Here is a 13,883-nt window from a genome sequence, read left to right on the forward strand (position 1 = left end):
TGACGTTGTCGGAAACGATGCTAAAACCTGCTGGATTTGGCCACGAATCCGACAAAACACGCCAATCCACGTGCTTTCTGACAAATCAGATTTTCTGACTTGTCAGATAAACGGGAGTATGATTAAATAGGTCGAATCTGGTTTCAGCCTTAAACTCCCGTTAATCCGACAAGTCGGGAAATCTGACTTTAATTGAATAATCTCAGTGTGGGTCGTTCAGGTGCAGTTGTTCTTCCTATGATATGCCGGATGAAATTGTGATTATATGCTAATATGGGCAGAAACTAACCCATGCAAAAGAACACCCACTGTGATCGCATCTTTTGTGTATGGCGTCACGCTTGCAGAATATCTATAGCATCGTCGCCATACAGAGCCTGAGTGCCTCTGAAGACGCGCAGGCTGAGCTGTTTTCCCAGGACGCAAGGCCTCTCCAGTAGCAAGTGTGATCGCAGCTGCTAATGTATGCATGCCCAAAAAACACCGTCCCAACGGCCATGACACGCCTGCATTCGCATGACCACTCTCCGTTACCACCCCCAAATGCTGACTTCCTGTCATTCAGTTTGCGACTGAAATCTCGCTGCGAACTCACTAGCGAATCACTTGCTGTGCGTGCGCACTGCTGCACATACGCATCTGAAATGCAAAAACATTAATCGATACGCGTACAATAGCCACATTGTGTCCACATCGGAAAGACCCCCTATAAAGATTATCTGTCCAATCCTTCTGGTTGAAGTGAAAATCAGGTAATGTATTGGAGCAGAAAAAAATATTTTGCTGCGCCTGTGTCTAACAATTATCCAATGGGTCGGTCTTAATGACACGAACCTGGAATTATTGGTGTAAAAAGCACGTTCGCCTCTATAAGGAGTTGTGTGGTACTCCTACCTACATAACCAGAGAGAAATTAATAGAGGCGCTCATGACATTTGAACACCATAACTTCCTAGGTTCTATTACAACCAAAGAGTCGAGTGGATTTATAAAATAAATATTTAATGATCACAATAATTCAATAAAAATACCACTTAATTAAAACAAATTCATAGGTAATATTATTCGTATCTTACTGATTTACCACATGTATGCACATAAAAACACATGAATTGTATAAACTGTTGCGATGAATACTATATCAATAAAACTCACTGAAATGGCTGATGGAAAGTTCAAATGCAACAATCTGTTACACTCCTTAGGGAACACTGTTGCCAAAACTGCTATATATAAAGTTCATGAATGAGACACAGTTACTGAACGTGTAGCCACAGTAGGCTCTGTGATATTTAAACAGTTGAAATAGGTGACTTCAGAATTGGTAGCCGGCATGTAAATAGCAATTATGCAGAAGATTACCTCTCCATAAGGGCTGGTGAACCCGAGCGTCCCCGGGTGAGTCCAGAACTTGCCCAGTATGGTGTAGAGCTGGAGGGTTCGTAGCGTGTATGTGTGAATGTTCGGAACCACACTGATATGAGCTCAATTCCCCTGAGGGTGCTTCACCCAATTAGTGCTGCAAGGGTTTGTAGAGAAAGCAAGTGTGCGGCTGATTGAAGGATAGCCGCCACACGGATCCGGCTATATATGTACCTCTTCCGAGACTCCCTGGACGTGCACCGTCCGCCGGTGGTCAGCGGAGGAGAGGATGATGAGTCTGGCCACAGTTGCCACACGGAGCTCACACGCCGGCTTGGATCCGTATAAAGTGCTGATTGCTTGCTGCTACGGCTGGTAAATTTCAGGCAGAGATGGCTGTGTGCCTGATTAAGCAAGTGCTCAGTGAGAAAGGGGAGGAGTCCTGACGCGTTTCGTCACGTGACCCGTGACTTTTTCAAAGATGGGTGAAGCACCCTCAGGGGAATTGAGCTCATATCAGTGTGGATATAGTATTCATCGCAACAGTTTATACAATTCATGTGTTTTTATGTGCATACATGTGGTAAATCAGTAAGATACGAATAATATTACCTATGAATTTGTTTTAATTAAGTGGTATTTTTATTGAATTATTGTGATCATTAAATATTTATTTTATAAATCCACTCGACTCTTTGGTTGTAATGTATTGGAGCAAATGCCAGTCAACCATTTGCTCCCAAGAGCTGGAAAAAGGGCAAAAATGATCGTTCAGGATAAATTGGTTAAATCAAATGTTTTTAAACAATTTGTCTGAACGACTTTTTTTTGTCTGTTTTCAAGTGTTTGGGAGGAAATGATGAATTGTCATTTGCTCCCATACATTACCAGATTTTTAGTCTAACCAGAAAGATTGGACAGATAATCTTATACAGGTTGAGTATCCCATATCCAAATATTCCAAAATAAGGAATATTCCGAAATACGGAATTTTTGGAGTGAGTCTGAGATAGTGAAACCTTTGTTTTCTGATGGATTAATGTACACAAATTTTGTTTAATACACAAAGTTATTAAAAATATTGTATTAAATGACTTTCAGGCTGTGTGTATAAGGTCTATATGAAACAAATGAATTGTGTGTATGTACACACACTTTGTTTAATACACAAAGTTATTAAAAATATTGGCTAAAATGACCTTAAGGCTGTGTGTATAAGGTGTATATGAAACAAATGCATTCTGTGCTTAGACTTGGGTCCCATCACCATGATATCTCACTATGGTATGCAATTATTCCAAAATACGGAAAAATCCGATATCCAAAATACTTCTGGTCCCAAGCATTTTGGATAAGGGATACTCAACCTGTAGTGTGTATCCAGCTTTATTCTGTGCAGTTATCAAAACAGGAGCAGCAAACTTACATGTCACATGATCTCCTCTGCACAACACAGGGAGGTCACATAGCTAGGGAGGAGAAGGGAGCATAGTGTGCTCTCTAATTCCTCTACACTGGCCAGCTGTAAAAGTAATAGAAGAAAAGTATGATGGGCACGCGTGGAAGGTGCGACAGGTATGTGGAGAGCTCTGGTGTATATGTGGGATATGGGGTTAAAAGGCCCTGAGTGCATGTGGGCACATTTTGTTGGTATTCTGAGGTCCGGTGGGTATATTTCACAGCAAGTGGGAGAATGAGTGGCATGTAATGGAATTTTGAAGTAAGTGAGAAGCATGTGGGGGTAATTGGGTGGACTGATGTGCACATATCTGTTTTTTGGGGGGACTGTTTTGTCTTTCTTGAAATTAAGGGTAACATGTTTTTGAAGTTTGTTAGGCTGCTCATGCAAGCCTTGAAGTATTTTACTGGTCTATCTACAGTCATTCTCTTACAATTCTTTACCATCACACTTCACTGTGCACATCAGTCTGTAAACATTGCTGCCATCTACTGTTTAAATTGTAAAGTACATTTGACAAATACTGAAACCAAGGACAGGCTGTACCCAGTGCTGCAAGTATGGCGGTACTACGTACCGGTAAGAAATTCCCAGCCGGTATGCTGTACAGCGGGCCGCCACCTTGCAGGCACCGTGTCGGGGAGAGGGGAGCGCAGTATGCGCCTCTCCTCTCCTGCCCAGTCAGTGCGTTGACAGGCGGTCTTTACTCCTCTGAGTCCGGTGGCAGCGGCGTGTATTACAATCAAACACTGGTTCGCGAGTCAATCAGAGCTCGTGGACCGCAGACAATCGGAAGCCGCCGCTGCCGGACCGCGAGCTCTCATTGGCTCACGGACAGGTGCCAGATTTGAGATACAGGATGCCGCCGTAGGAGGAGACCAGACTGTGGACAGGAGAGGGGCAGGAGAGGCGTGTGCTGCACTCTCCTCTCCTCGACAGTCACACTGCATAGCCGTCCCAGGCAGCAGCAGCAACAACAACAACAACGGTGAGTTGCACTGCTGGGGGCATATCTGGCACTGTGTGGGCATATGTGTATCTGGCACTGTGCGGGCATATTTGGCAACGTGGGGGCATATCTGTATCTGGCACTGTGCGTGGGCATATCTGGCACCGTGGGGGCATGTGTGTATCTGGCACTGTGGGGGCATGTCTGGCATATATGTACATGGCACTGTGGGGTCACATGTGTACCTGGCACCGTGGGGGCATGTGTGTATCTGGCATCGTGGGAGCATGTGTGTATCTGGCATCGTGGGAGCATGTGTGTATCTGGCACCGTGGGAGCATGTGTGTATCTGGCACCGTGGGAGCATGTGTGTATCTGGCACTGTGGGAGCATGTGTGTATCTGGCACCGTGGGAGTATGTGTGTATCTGGCACTGTGGGGGCATATTTGTATCTGGCACTACACTACTGGGGCCATGTGTGTATCTGGCACTGCACTATTGAGGGTCATATGTGTATCACGCCCCCATTTTCATCTTCCACGCCCCAAGTGGCATGTGACATCATCCATTTTTTGGCACGCACACACAGTACCACTAACACATTTTTCTACTTGCACCACTGGCTGTACCTGTGTGTTACATCATTATTCACAATACAGAGGTTTTCAAGGGTTTATGCATTTCCAGATAAATAAAAGTCTGGGTTACAGATGGTGTAGTTACAGAGTGCTATAACCTAATGCTGAACCAGAGATTCTGCCCTGTTTCACCTTACTCACAATATTTCATAGTTTTCACTAACAAAAAGATTCCAGGATGGGTTGGTACCATTATATTATAGAATTGTATATAAATAGGAGAGACTCAACTGTAGCACTGCATTATGTGAATGGTTGTAAAGCCTCAATATAGAGTATCATTTAGATTTTTTTTTAGGAGAGAACAGATGAGATGCAAGCAGCTGAACTAATAATCACCCACCAACCAGTCAATGCAAGTTGCCCATACACTTATTCTTCTGGGGCTTAATACAGTATAAAAAAGAAACTTGGCTTTTGCTTAAGAGAGTAGTTTAAGTGCTGTTAGATTGTTGGATGAAGATGTCTGTCTCTGGAACAGACTTCACAAAGGTTACTACAGGCTACAATTTTGACAGGGTCAATCCTCAATTACACAATCATAAATACTGGAGCACATGTGACTGCAAAATATGAGCTGTGTCCACTAGCAACCTATCAGATGTCAGTTTACAATAATAAAGCAATATAGTTGCTGTGGACATACAGCTCACCATATCTGTGCACTAGTTTTGAGCATAAACGTATCTAAAAGTGCAATTAACCTCCAACAACTGAAACCACGCTAAACAATAACAAACTAACTCCTAGGAGGCCAAGATTAGTTTTGTGAAGTAAAGTTACGCGGACATCACCTTGGGTGACAGGGACATCTCTCTGCACATACAGTATCAGCCCTATCCCTACTCTGCCTTACTGCTACAGTGCTGTGTAATTTGTAACTATTATTAATAAATGACACTGGGAAAATCAACTGTAGGAAAATACATTTATATATGTTTGCCCTGGATAGGTCATCTGGAACGCATGTGTATCTATCAGACTAGCTGCATATGAATTAATATTAAAGCAGCAACTGACTACAGAAGCTGAGAAAAAATGCTTTGATTCCACTGAGGGACACTGCGATTTTAAGGTACAGTGCCTTGCTAAAGTATTCACCCCCCTTTGCATTTTTCATGTTTTGTTGCCTCACAACCTGGAATTAAAATGGATTGTTTGAAGGTTTGCATCATTTCATTCACAGAAGATGCCTAAAACTTTGAAGATTTTTTTTTCTTTTTCTTTTTTATTGTGAAGCAAACAACAAATAGGACAAAAATAAGATTTTACTTACCGATAAATCTATTTCTCGTAGTCCGTAGTGGATGCTGGGACTCCGTAAGGACCATGGGGATAGCGGCTCCGCAGGAGACAGGGCACAAAATAAAAGCTTGAGATATCAGGTGGTGTGCACTGGCTCCTCCCCCTATGACCCTCCTCCAAGCCAGTTAGGATACTGTGCCCGGACGAGCGTACATAATAAGGAAGGATATTGAATCCCGGGTAAGACTCATACCAGCCACACCAATCACACCGTACAACTCGTGATCTGAACCCAGTTAACAGTATGATAAATTTAAAGGAGCCTCTGAAAAGATGGCTCAACAATAATAACCCGAATTTTTTGTAACAATAACTATATACAAGTATTGCAGACAATCCGCACTAGGGATGGGCGCCCAGCATCCACTACGGACTACGAGAAATAGATTTATCGGTAAGTAAAATCTTATTTTCTCTAACGTCCTAAGTGGATGCTGGGACTCCGTAAGGACCATGGGGATTATACCAAAGCTCCCAAACGGGCGGGAGAGTGCGGATGACTCTGCAGCACCGAATGAGAGAACTCCAGGTCCTCCTCAGCCAGGGTATCAAATTTGTAGAATTTTGCAAACGTGTTTGCCCCTGACCAAGTAGCTGCTCGGCAAAGTTGTAAAGCCGAGACCCCTCGGGCAGCCGCCCAAGATGAGCCCACTTTCCTTGTGGAATGGGCTTTTACTGATTTTGGCTGTGGCAATCCTGCCACGGAATGTGCAAGCTGAATTGTACTACAAATCCAACGAGCAATCGTCTGCTTTGAAGCAGGAGCACCCAGCTTGTTGGGTGCATACAGGATAAACAGCGAGTCAGTTTTCCTGACTCCAGCCGTCCTGGAAACATATATTTTCAAGGCCCTGACAACGTCCAGCAACTTAGAGTCCTCTAAGTCCCTAGTAGCCGCAGGTACCACAATAGGTTGGTTCATGTGAAATGCAGAAACCACCTTAGGTAGAAATTGAGGACGAGTCCTCAATTCCGCCCTGTCAGAATGAAAATTTAGGTAAGGGCTTTTACATGATAAAGCCGCCAATTCTGACACACGCCTAGCTGAAGCCAAGGCCAACAGCATCGACACCTTCCACGTGAGATATTTTAAATCTACCGTAGACAATGGTTCAAACCAGTGTGATTTTAGAAATCTCAACACAACATTGAGATCCCAAGGTGCCACTGGAGGCACAAAAGGAGGCTGTATGTGCAGCACCCCTTTCACAAATGTCTGAACTTCAGGTACTGAAGCCAGTTCTTTCTGGAAGAATATCGACAGGGCCGAAATTTGAACCTTAATGGACCCTAATTTTAGGCCCATAGACAGTCCTGTTTGCAGGAAATGCAAGAAACGACCCAGTTGAAATTCCTGTGTAGGGGCCTTCTTGGCCTCACACCACGCAACATATTTACGCCAAATGCGGTGATAATGTTTTGCGGTTACTTCCTTTCTGGCTTTTACCAGAGTAGGGATGACTTCTTCTGGAATGCCCTTGTCCTTCAGGATCCGGCGTTCAACCGCCATGCCGTCAAACGCAGCCGCGGTAAGTCTTGGAACAGACAAGGCCCCTGCAGTAGCAGGTCCTGTCTTAGAGGTAGAGGCCACGGTTCGTCCGTGAGCATCTCTTGAAGTTCCGGGTACCAAGACCTTCTTGGCCAATCCGGAACCACGAGTATAGTTCTTACTCCTCTCCTTCTTATGATTCTCAATACTTTCGGTATGAGGGGCAGAGGAGGGAATACATACACTGACTGGTACACCCACGGCGTTACCAGAGCGTCCACTGCTATTGCCTGAGGGTCCCTTGACCTGGCGCAATATCTGTCCAGTTTTTTGTTTAGACGTGACGCCATCATGTCCACCTTTGGTCTTTCCCAACGGTTTACAATTTGGTGGAAGACTTCTGGGTGAAGTCCCCACTCTCCCGGGTGAAGGTCGTGTCTGCTGAGGAAGTCTGCTTCCCAGTTGTCCACTCCCGGAATGAACACTGCTGACAGTGCTATCACATGATTTTCCGCCCAGCGAAGAATCCTTGCAGTTTCTGCCATTGCCCTCCTGCTTCTCGTGCCGCCCTGTCTGTTTATGTGGGCGACTGACGTGATGTTGTCCGACTGGATCAACACCGCCTGACCCTGAAGCAGAGGTTTTGCTTGAATTAAGGCATTGTAAATGGCCCTTAGTTCTAGAATGTTTATATGAAGAGATGTTTCCATGCTTGACCACAAGCCCTGGAAATTCCTTCCCTGTGTGACTGCTCCCCAGCCTCTCAGGCTGGCATCCGTGGTTACCAGGATCCAATCCTGAATGCCAAAACTGCGGCCCTCTAGTAGATGAGCCCTCTGAAGCCACCACAGGAGAGACACCCTTGTCCTTGGCGACAGGGTTATCCGTTGATGCATCTGAAGATGCGATCCGGACCATTTTCCCAGTAGATCCCACTGAAAAGTTCTTGCATGGAATCTTCCGAATGGAATCGCTTCGTAAGAAGCCACCATTTTTCCCAGGACCCTTGTGCACTGATGCACTGAGACCTGTCCTGGTTTTAGGAGGTTCCTGACTAGCTCGGATAACTCCCTGGCCTTCTCCTCCGGGAGAAACACCTTCTTCTGGACTGTGTCCAGAATCATTCCTAAGAACAGTAGACGTGTCGTTGGAATCAGCTGCGATTTTGGAATATTTAGAATCCATCCGTGCTGACTTAGCACTACCTGAGATAGTGCCACTCCGACTTCTAACTGTTCCTTGGTTCTTGCCCTTATCAGGAGATCGTCCAAGTAAGGGATAATTAAGATGCCTTTTCTTCGTAGAAGAATCATCATTTCGGCCATTACCTTGGTAAAGACCCGAGGCGCCGTGGACAATCCAAACGGCAGCGTCTGAAACTGATAATGACAGTTTTGTACTACAAACCTGAGGTACCCTTGGTGAGAAGGATATATTGGGACGTGGAGATAAGCATCCTTGATGTCCAGCGACACCATATAGTCCCCCTCTTCCAGGTTCGCTATCACCGCTCTGAGTGACTCCATCTTGAATTTGAACCTTTTTATGTAAGTGTTCAAAGATTTTAGATTTAATATTGGTCTCACCGAGCCGTCCGGCTTCGGTACCACAAATAGTGTGGAATAATACCCCTTCCCCTGTTGTAAGAGGGGTACCTTGATTATCACCTGCTGGGAGTACAGCTTGTGAATGGCTTCCAGAACTGCCTCCCTGTCGGAGGGAGACTTTGGTAAAGCAGACTTCAGGAACCGATGAGGAGGAAACGCCTCGAATTCCAGTTTGTACCCCTGTGATACTACCTGTAGAATCCAGGGATCCACTTGCGAGTGAGCCCACTGCGCGTTGAAATTCTTGAGACGGGCCCCCACCGTGTCTGAGTCTGCTTGTAAAGCCCCAGCGTCATGCTGAAGACTTGGCAGAAGCAGGGGAGGGCTTCTGCTCCTGGGAAGCGGCTGCATGGTGCTGCCTTTTTCCTCTTCCTCTGCCCTTGGGCAGAAAAGAGTGACCTTTTGCTCGCTTGTACTTATGGGAACGAAAGGACTGAGTTTGAAAAGACTGTGTCTTTTTCTGTTGATGTGAAGTAACCTGGGGTAAAAAGGTGGATTTTCCAGCCGTTGCCGTGGCCACCAGGTCTGTTAGACCAGCCCCAAATAACTCCTCCCCCTTATACGGCAATACTTCCATGTGCCGTTTGGAATCTGCGTCCCCTGACCACTGTCTGGTCCATAATGCTCTTCTGGCAGAGATGGACATTGCGCTTACTCTTGATGCCAGGGTACAAATATCCCTCTGCGCATCACGCATATATAGCAATGCATCCTTTAAATGTTCTATAGTTAACAGAATATTGTCCCTATCCAGGGTATCAATATTCTCAGTCAGGGAATCCGCCCATGCGACTCCAGCACTGCACATCCAGGCTGATGCGATTGCTGGTCGCAGTATAACACCAGTATGTGTGTATATACTTTTCAGGATATTTTCCAGCCTCCTATCAGCTGGTTCTTTGAGGGTGGCCGTATCAGGGGACGGTAACGCTACTTGTTTAGATAAACGTGTGAGCGCCTTATCTACCCTAGGGGGTGTTTCCCACCGTGCCCTAACCTCTGGCGGGAAAGGGTATAGTGCTAATAACTTATTAGAAATTAGCTGTTTTTTATCGGGGGAAACCCACGCTTTATCACACACCTCATTTATTTCCTCAGACTCAGGAAAAACTATTGGCAGTTTTTTTCACACCCCACATAATACCCGCCTTTGAGGTATTTGTAGTGTCAGAAAGGTTCAATGCCTCTTTCATTGCCGTGATCATGTAACGTGTGGCCCTACTGGACATTACGTTTGTCTCGTCACCGTCGACACTAGATTCAGTATCTGTATCTGGATCCGTGTCGACCCACTGAGGTAGCGGCCGTTTTAGGGCCCCTGAGGGTGTCTGAGACGCCTGAACAGGCACTAATTGATTTGCCGGCTTTCTCATGTCGTCAACAGTTTTTTGTAAATTGCTGACATTATCACTTAATTGCTTAAACACAATCATCCAGTCAGGTGTCGACTCCCTAGGGGGTGACATCACTAACACAGGCAACTGCTCCGCCTCCACCTCATTTTCCTCCTCATACATGTCGACACACGCGTACCGACACACAGCACACACACCGGGAATGCTCTGATAGAGGACAGGACCCTACTTAGCCCTTTGGAGAGACAGAGGGAGAGTCTGCCAGCACACACCCAGCGCTATATATATACAGGGATAACCTTATATAAGTGTTAATCCCTTATAGCTGCTGTTAATCTAGTTATTTGCTGCCAAAATGCCCCCCCTTCTCTTTTTTACCCTGAATCAGATGCAGTACTGCAGGGGAGAATCAGGGAGCCGTCCTTCCAGCGGAGCTGTGAGGGAATAATGGCGCCAGTGTGCTGAGGAGATAGGCCCCGCCCCTTCACGACGTCCTTAACTCCCGCTTTTTTGTGTAAAATGGCAGGGGAAAAAATACATCCATATAGCCCTGGAGCTATATGTGATGTATTCCTTTTGCCAGCTAAGGTATATGTGTGCTATATTGCGTCTCAGGGCGCTCCCCCCCAGCGCCCTGCACCCTCAGTGACCGGAGTGTGAAGTGTGCTGAGAGCAATGGCGCACAGCTGCGGTGCTGTGCGCTACCTTAGTCTTGAAGACAGGATGTCTTCTGCCGCCGCTTTCACCGGACCTTCGTCTCTTCTGGCTCTGTAAGGGGGACGGCGGCGCGGCTCCGGTGACCCATCCAGGCTGAACCTGTGATCGTCCCTCTGGAGCTAACGTCCAGTAGCCTAAGAAGCCCAATCCACTCTGCACTCAGGTGAGTTCGCTTCTTCTCCCCTTAGTCCCACGATGCAGTGAGCCTGTTGCCAGCAGGACTCACTGAAAATAAAAAAAAAACCTAACTAAACTTTTATTCTAAGCAGCTCTGGAGAGCTACCTAGTTTGCACCCTTCTCGGCCGGGCACAAAAATCTAACTGGCTTGGAGGAGGGTCATAGGGGGAGGAGCCAGTGCACACCACCTGATATCTCAAGCTTTTATTTTGTGCCCTGTCTCCTGCGGAGCCGCTATCCCCATGGTCCTTACGGAGTCCCAGCATCCACTTAGGACGTTAGAGAAATAACAGAAAACTTCAGCGTGCATAACTATTCACCCCCCTAAAGTCAGTACTTTGTAGAGCCACCTTTTGCGGCAATTAGAGCTGCAAGTCGCTTTGGATGAGTCTCTGTGAGCTTGCCACATCTTGCCACTGGGATGTTTGCCCATTCCTCAAGGCAAAACTGCTCCAGCTCCTTTATGTTGGATGGTTTCCGCTTGTGAACAGCAATCTTCAAGTCTGACCACAGATTCTCAATTGGATTGAGATCTAGGCTTTGACTAGGCCATTTCAACACATTTAAATGTTTCCCCTTAAACCATTTGAGTGTTGCTTTAGCAGTATGCTTCGGGTCATTGTCTTGCTGGAAGGTGAACCTCCGTCCCAGTCTCAAATCACAGGCAGACTGAAACAGGTTTTGCTCAAGAATATCCCTGTATTTAGCACCATCCATCTTTCCCTCGACTCAAAACAGTTTCCCAGTACCTGCTGAAAAAACATCCCCACGGCATGATGCTGCCAGCACCATGTTTCACTGCGGGGATGGTGTTCTTGAGGTAATAGAATGTGATGGGTTTGCATTAGGCATAGCGGTTTCCTTGTTGTCCGAAAAGTTCAATTTCAGTCTCATCTGACCAGAGCACCTTCCTCCATACATTTGGGGAATCATCCATATGCCTTTTGGCAAACTCCAAACGTGCCATCTTAGTTTTAAAACTATGTAATGGCTTTTTTCTGGCCACTCTTCCATAAAGTCCAGCTCTATGGAGTGTACGGCTTATTGTGGTCACATGCGCAGATACACCAGTCTCAGCTGTGGAACTCTGCAGCTCCTTCAGGTTTACCTTTGGTCTCTGTGCTGCCTCTCTGATGAATGCTCTCTTTGCCCGGTCTAAGTTTTGGTGGCGGGCCCTCTCTTGGTAGGTTTGTTGTGGTACCATGTTCTATCCATTTGAAGATGATGGATTTGATGGCGCTCCAGGGGATCACCAAAGATTTGGATATTTTTTTAGAACCCAACCCTGACTTGTACTTCTCAACAACTTTGTCCCTGACTTGTTTGGAGAGATCCTTGGTCTTCATGGTGTGATGCCTCTTGCTTGGTGGTGTTGCAGCCTCTGGGACCTTTCAGAAAAGGCGTGTTTATACTGACAGATCATGTGACACTTACAGTTGTGCTCATAAGTTTACATACCCTAGCAGAATTTGTGATTTTCTGGCCATTTGTCAGAGAAGAATATGAATGATAACTCACAAGCTTTTCTTTCACTCATGGTTAGTGGTTGGGTGATGCCATTTATTGTCAAACAACTGTGTTTACTCTTTTTAAATCATAATGACAACAGAAACTACCCAAATGACCCTGATCAAAAGTTTACATACCCTGGAGATTTTGGCCTCATAACATAACAAGTTGACACAAACGAGTTTGAATGGCTACTAAAGGTAACCATCCTCACCTGTGATCTGTTTGCTTGTAATAAGTGTGTGTGTGTATAAAAGGTCCGTGAGTTTCTGGACTCCTGAAAGACCCTTGCATCTTTCATCCAGTGCTGCACTGACGTGTCTGGATTCTGAGTCATGGGGAAAGCAAAAGAATTGTCAAAGGATCTGCGGGAAAAGGTAATTGAACTGTATAAAACAGGAAAGGGATATAAAAAGATATCCAAGCAATTGAGAATGCCAATCAGCAGTGTTCAAACTCTAATTAAGAAGTGGAAAATGAGGGATTATGTGGAAACCAAATCACGGTCAGGTAGAACAACAAAAATTTCAGCCACAACTGCCAGGAAAATTGTTCGGGATGCAAAGAAAAAGCCACAAATAACTTCAGCTGAAATACAGGACTCTCTGAAAAAAAGTGGTGTGGTTGTTTCAAGATGCACAATAAGGAGGCATTTGAAGAAAAATGGGCTGCATGGTCGAGTCGCCAGAAGAAAGCCATTACTATGCAAATGCCACAAAGCATCCCGCTTACAATACTCCAAACAGCACAGAGACAAGCCTCAAAACTTCTAGAACAAAGTTATTTGGAGTGATGAGACCAAAATTTAACTTTTTGGCCACAACCATAAACGTTACATTTGGAGAGGAGTCAACAAGGCCTATGATGAAAGGTACACCATTCCTACTGTGAAACACGGAGGTGGATCGCTGATGTTTTGGGGATGTGTGAGCTACAAAGGCACTGGAAACTTGGTCAAAATTGATGTCAAGATGAATGCAGCATGTTATCAGAAAATACTGGAGGAAAATTTGCACTCAACAGCCCGGAAGCTGCGCATGGGACGTACTTGGACGTTCCAACATGACAATGATCCAAAACACAAGGCCAAGTCGACCTGTCATTGGCTACAGCAGAATAAAGTGAAGGTTCTGGAGTGGCCATCTCAGTCTCCTGACCTCAATATCATTGAGCCACTCTGGGGAGATCTCAAACGTGCAGTTCATGCAAGACAGCCCAAGAATTTACAGGAACTGGAGGCTTTTTGCCAAGAAGAATGGGCAGCTTTACCATCTGAGAAAATAAAGAGCCTCATCCACAACTACCACAAAAGAC

General features: G+C 45.6%; 1 protein-coding gene and 1 long non-coding RNA gene across 5 annotated transcripts in view; one reads left to right on the forward strand and one right to left on the reverse strand.

Annotated features, from left to right (window-relative positions):
- Positions 1 to 13,883, reverse strand: part of RALGAPA2 (Ral GTPase activating protein catalytic subunit alpha 2) — a 605,428-nt gene that overhangs the window by 366,916 nt on the left and 224,629 nt on the right. The window lies entirely within an intron of this gene.
- Positions 2,864 to 13,883, forward strand: part of LOC134910311 (uncharacterized) — a 68,017-nt gene continuing 56,997 nt past the window's right edge. The window contains exon 1 of one of the 2 annotated variants that reach the window (XR_010176166.1): positions 2,864 to 2,937. This is a non-coding gene — a long non-coding RNA (uncharacterized LOC134910311). Of the gene's footprint in view, positions 2,938 to 5,394; positions 5,485 to 13,883 lie in introns of those variants that run through there. The other variant, XR_010176167.1, reaches the window with a different exon arrangement.

The sequence above is a fragment of the Pseudophryne corroboree genome, chromosome 4 (assembly GCF_028390025.1).
Source record: "Pseudophryne corroboree isolate aPseCor3 chromosome 4, aPseCor3.hap2, whole genome shotgun sequence".
NCBI classification, from domain to species: Eukaryota; Metazoa; Chordata; class Amphibia; order Anura; family Myobatrachidae; genus Pseudophryne; species Pseudophryne corroboree.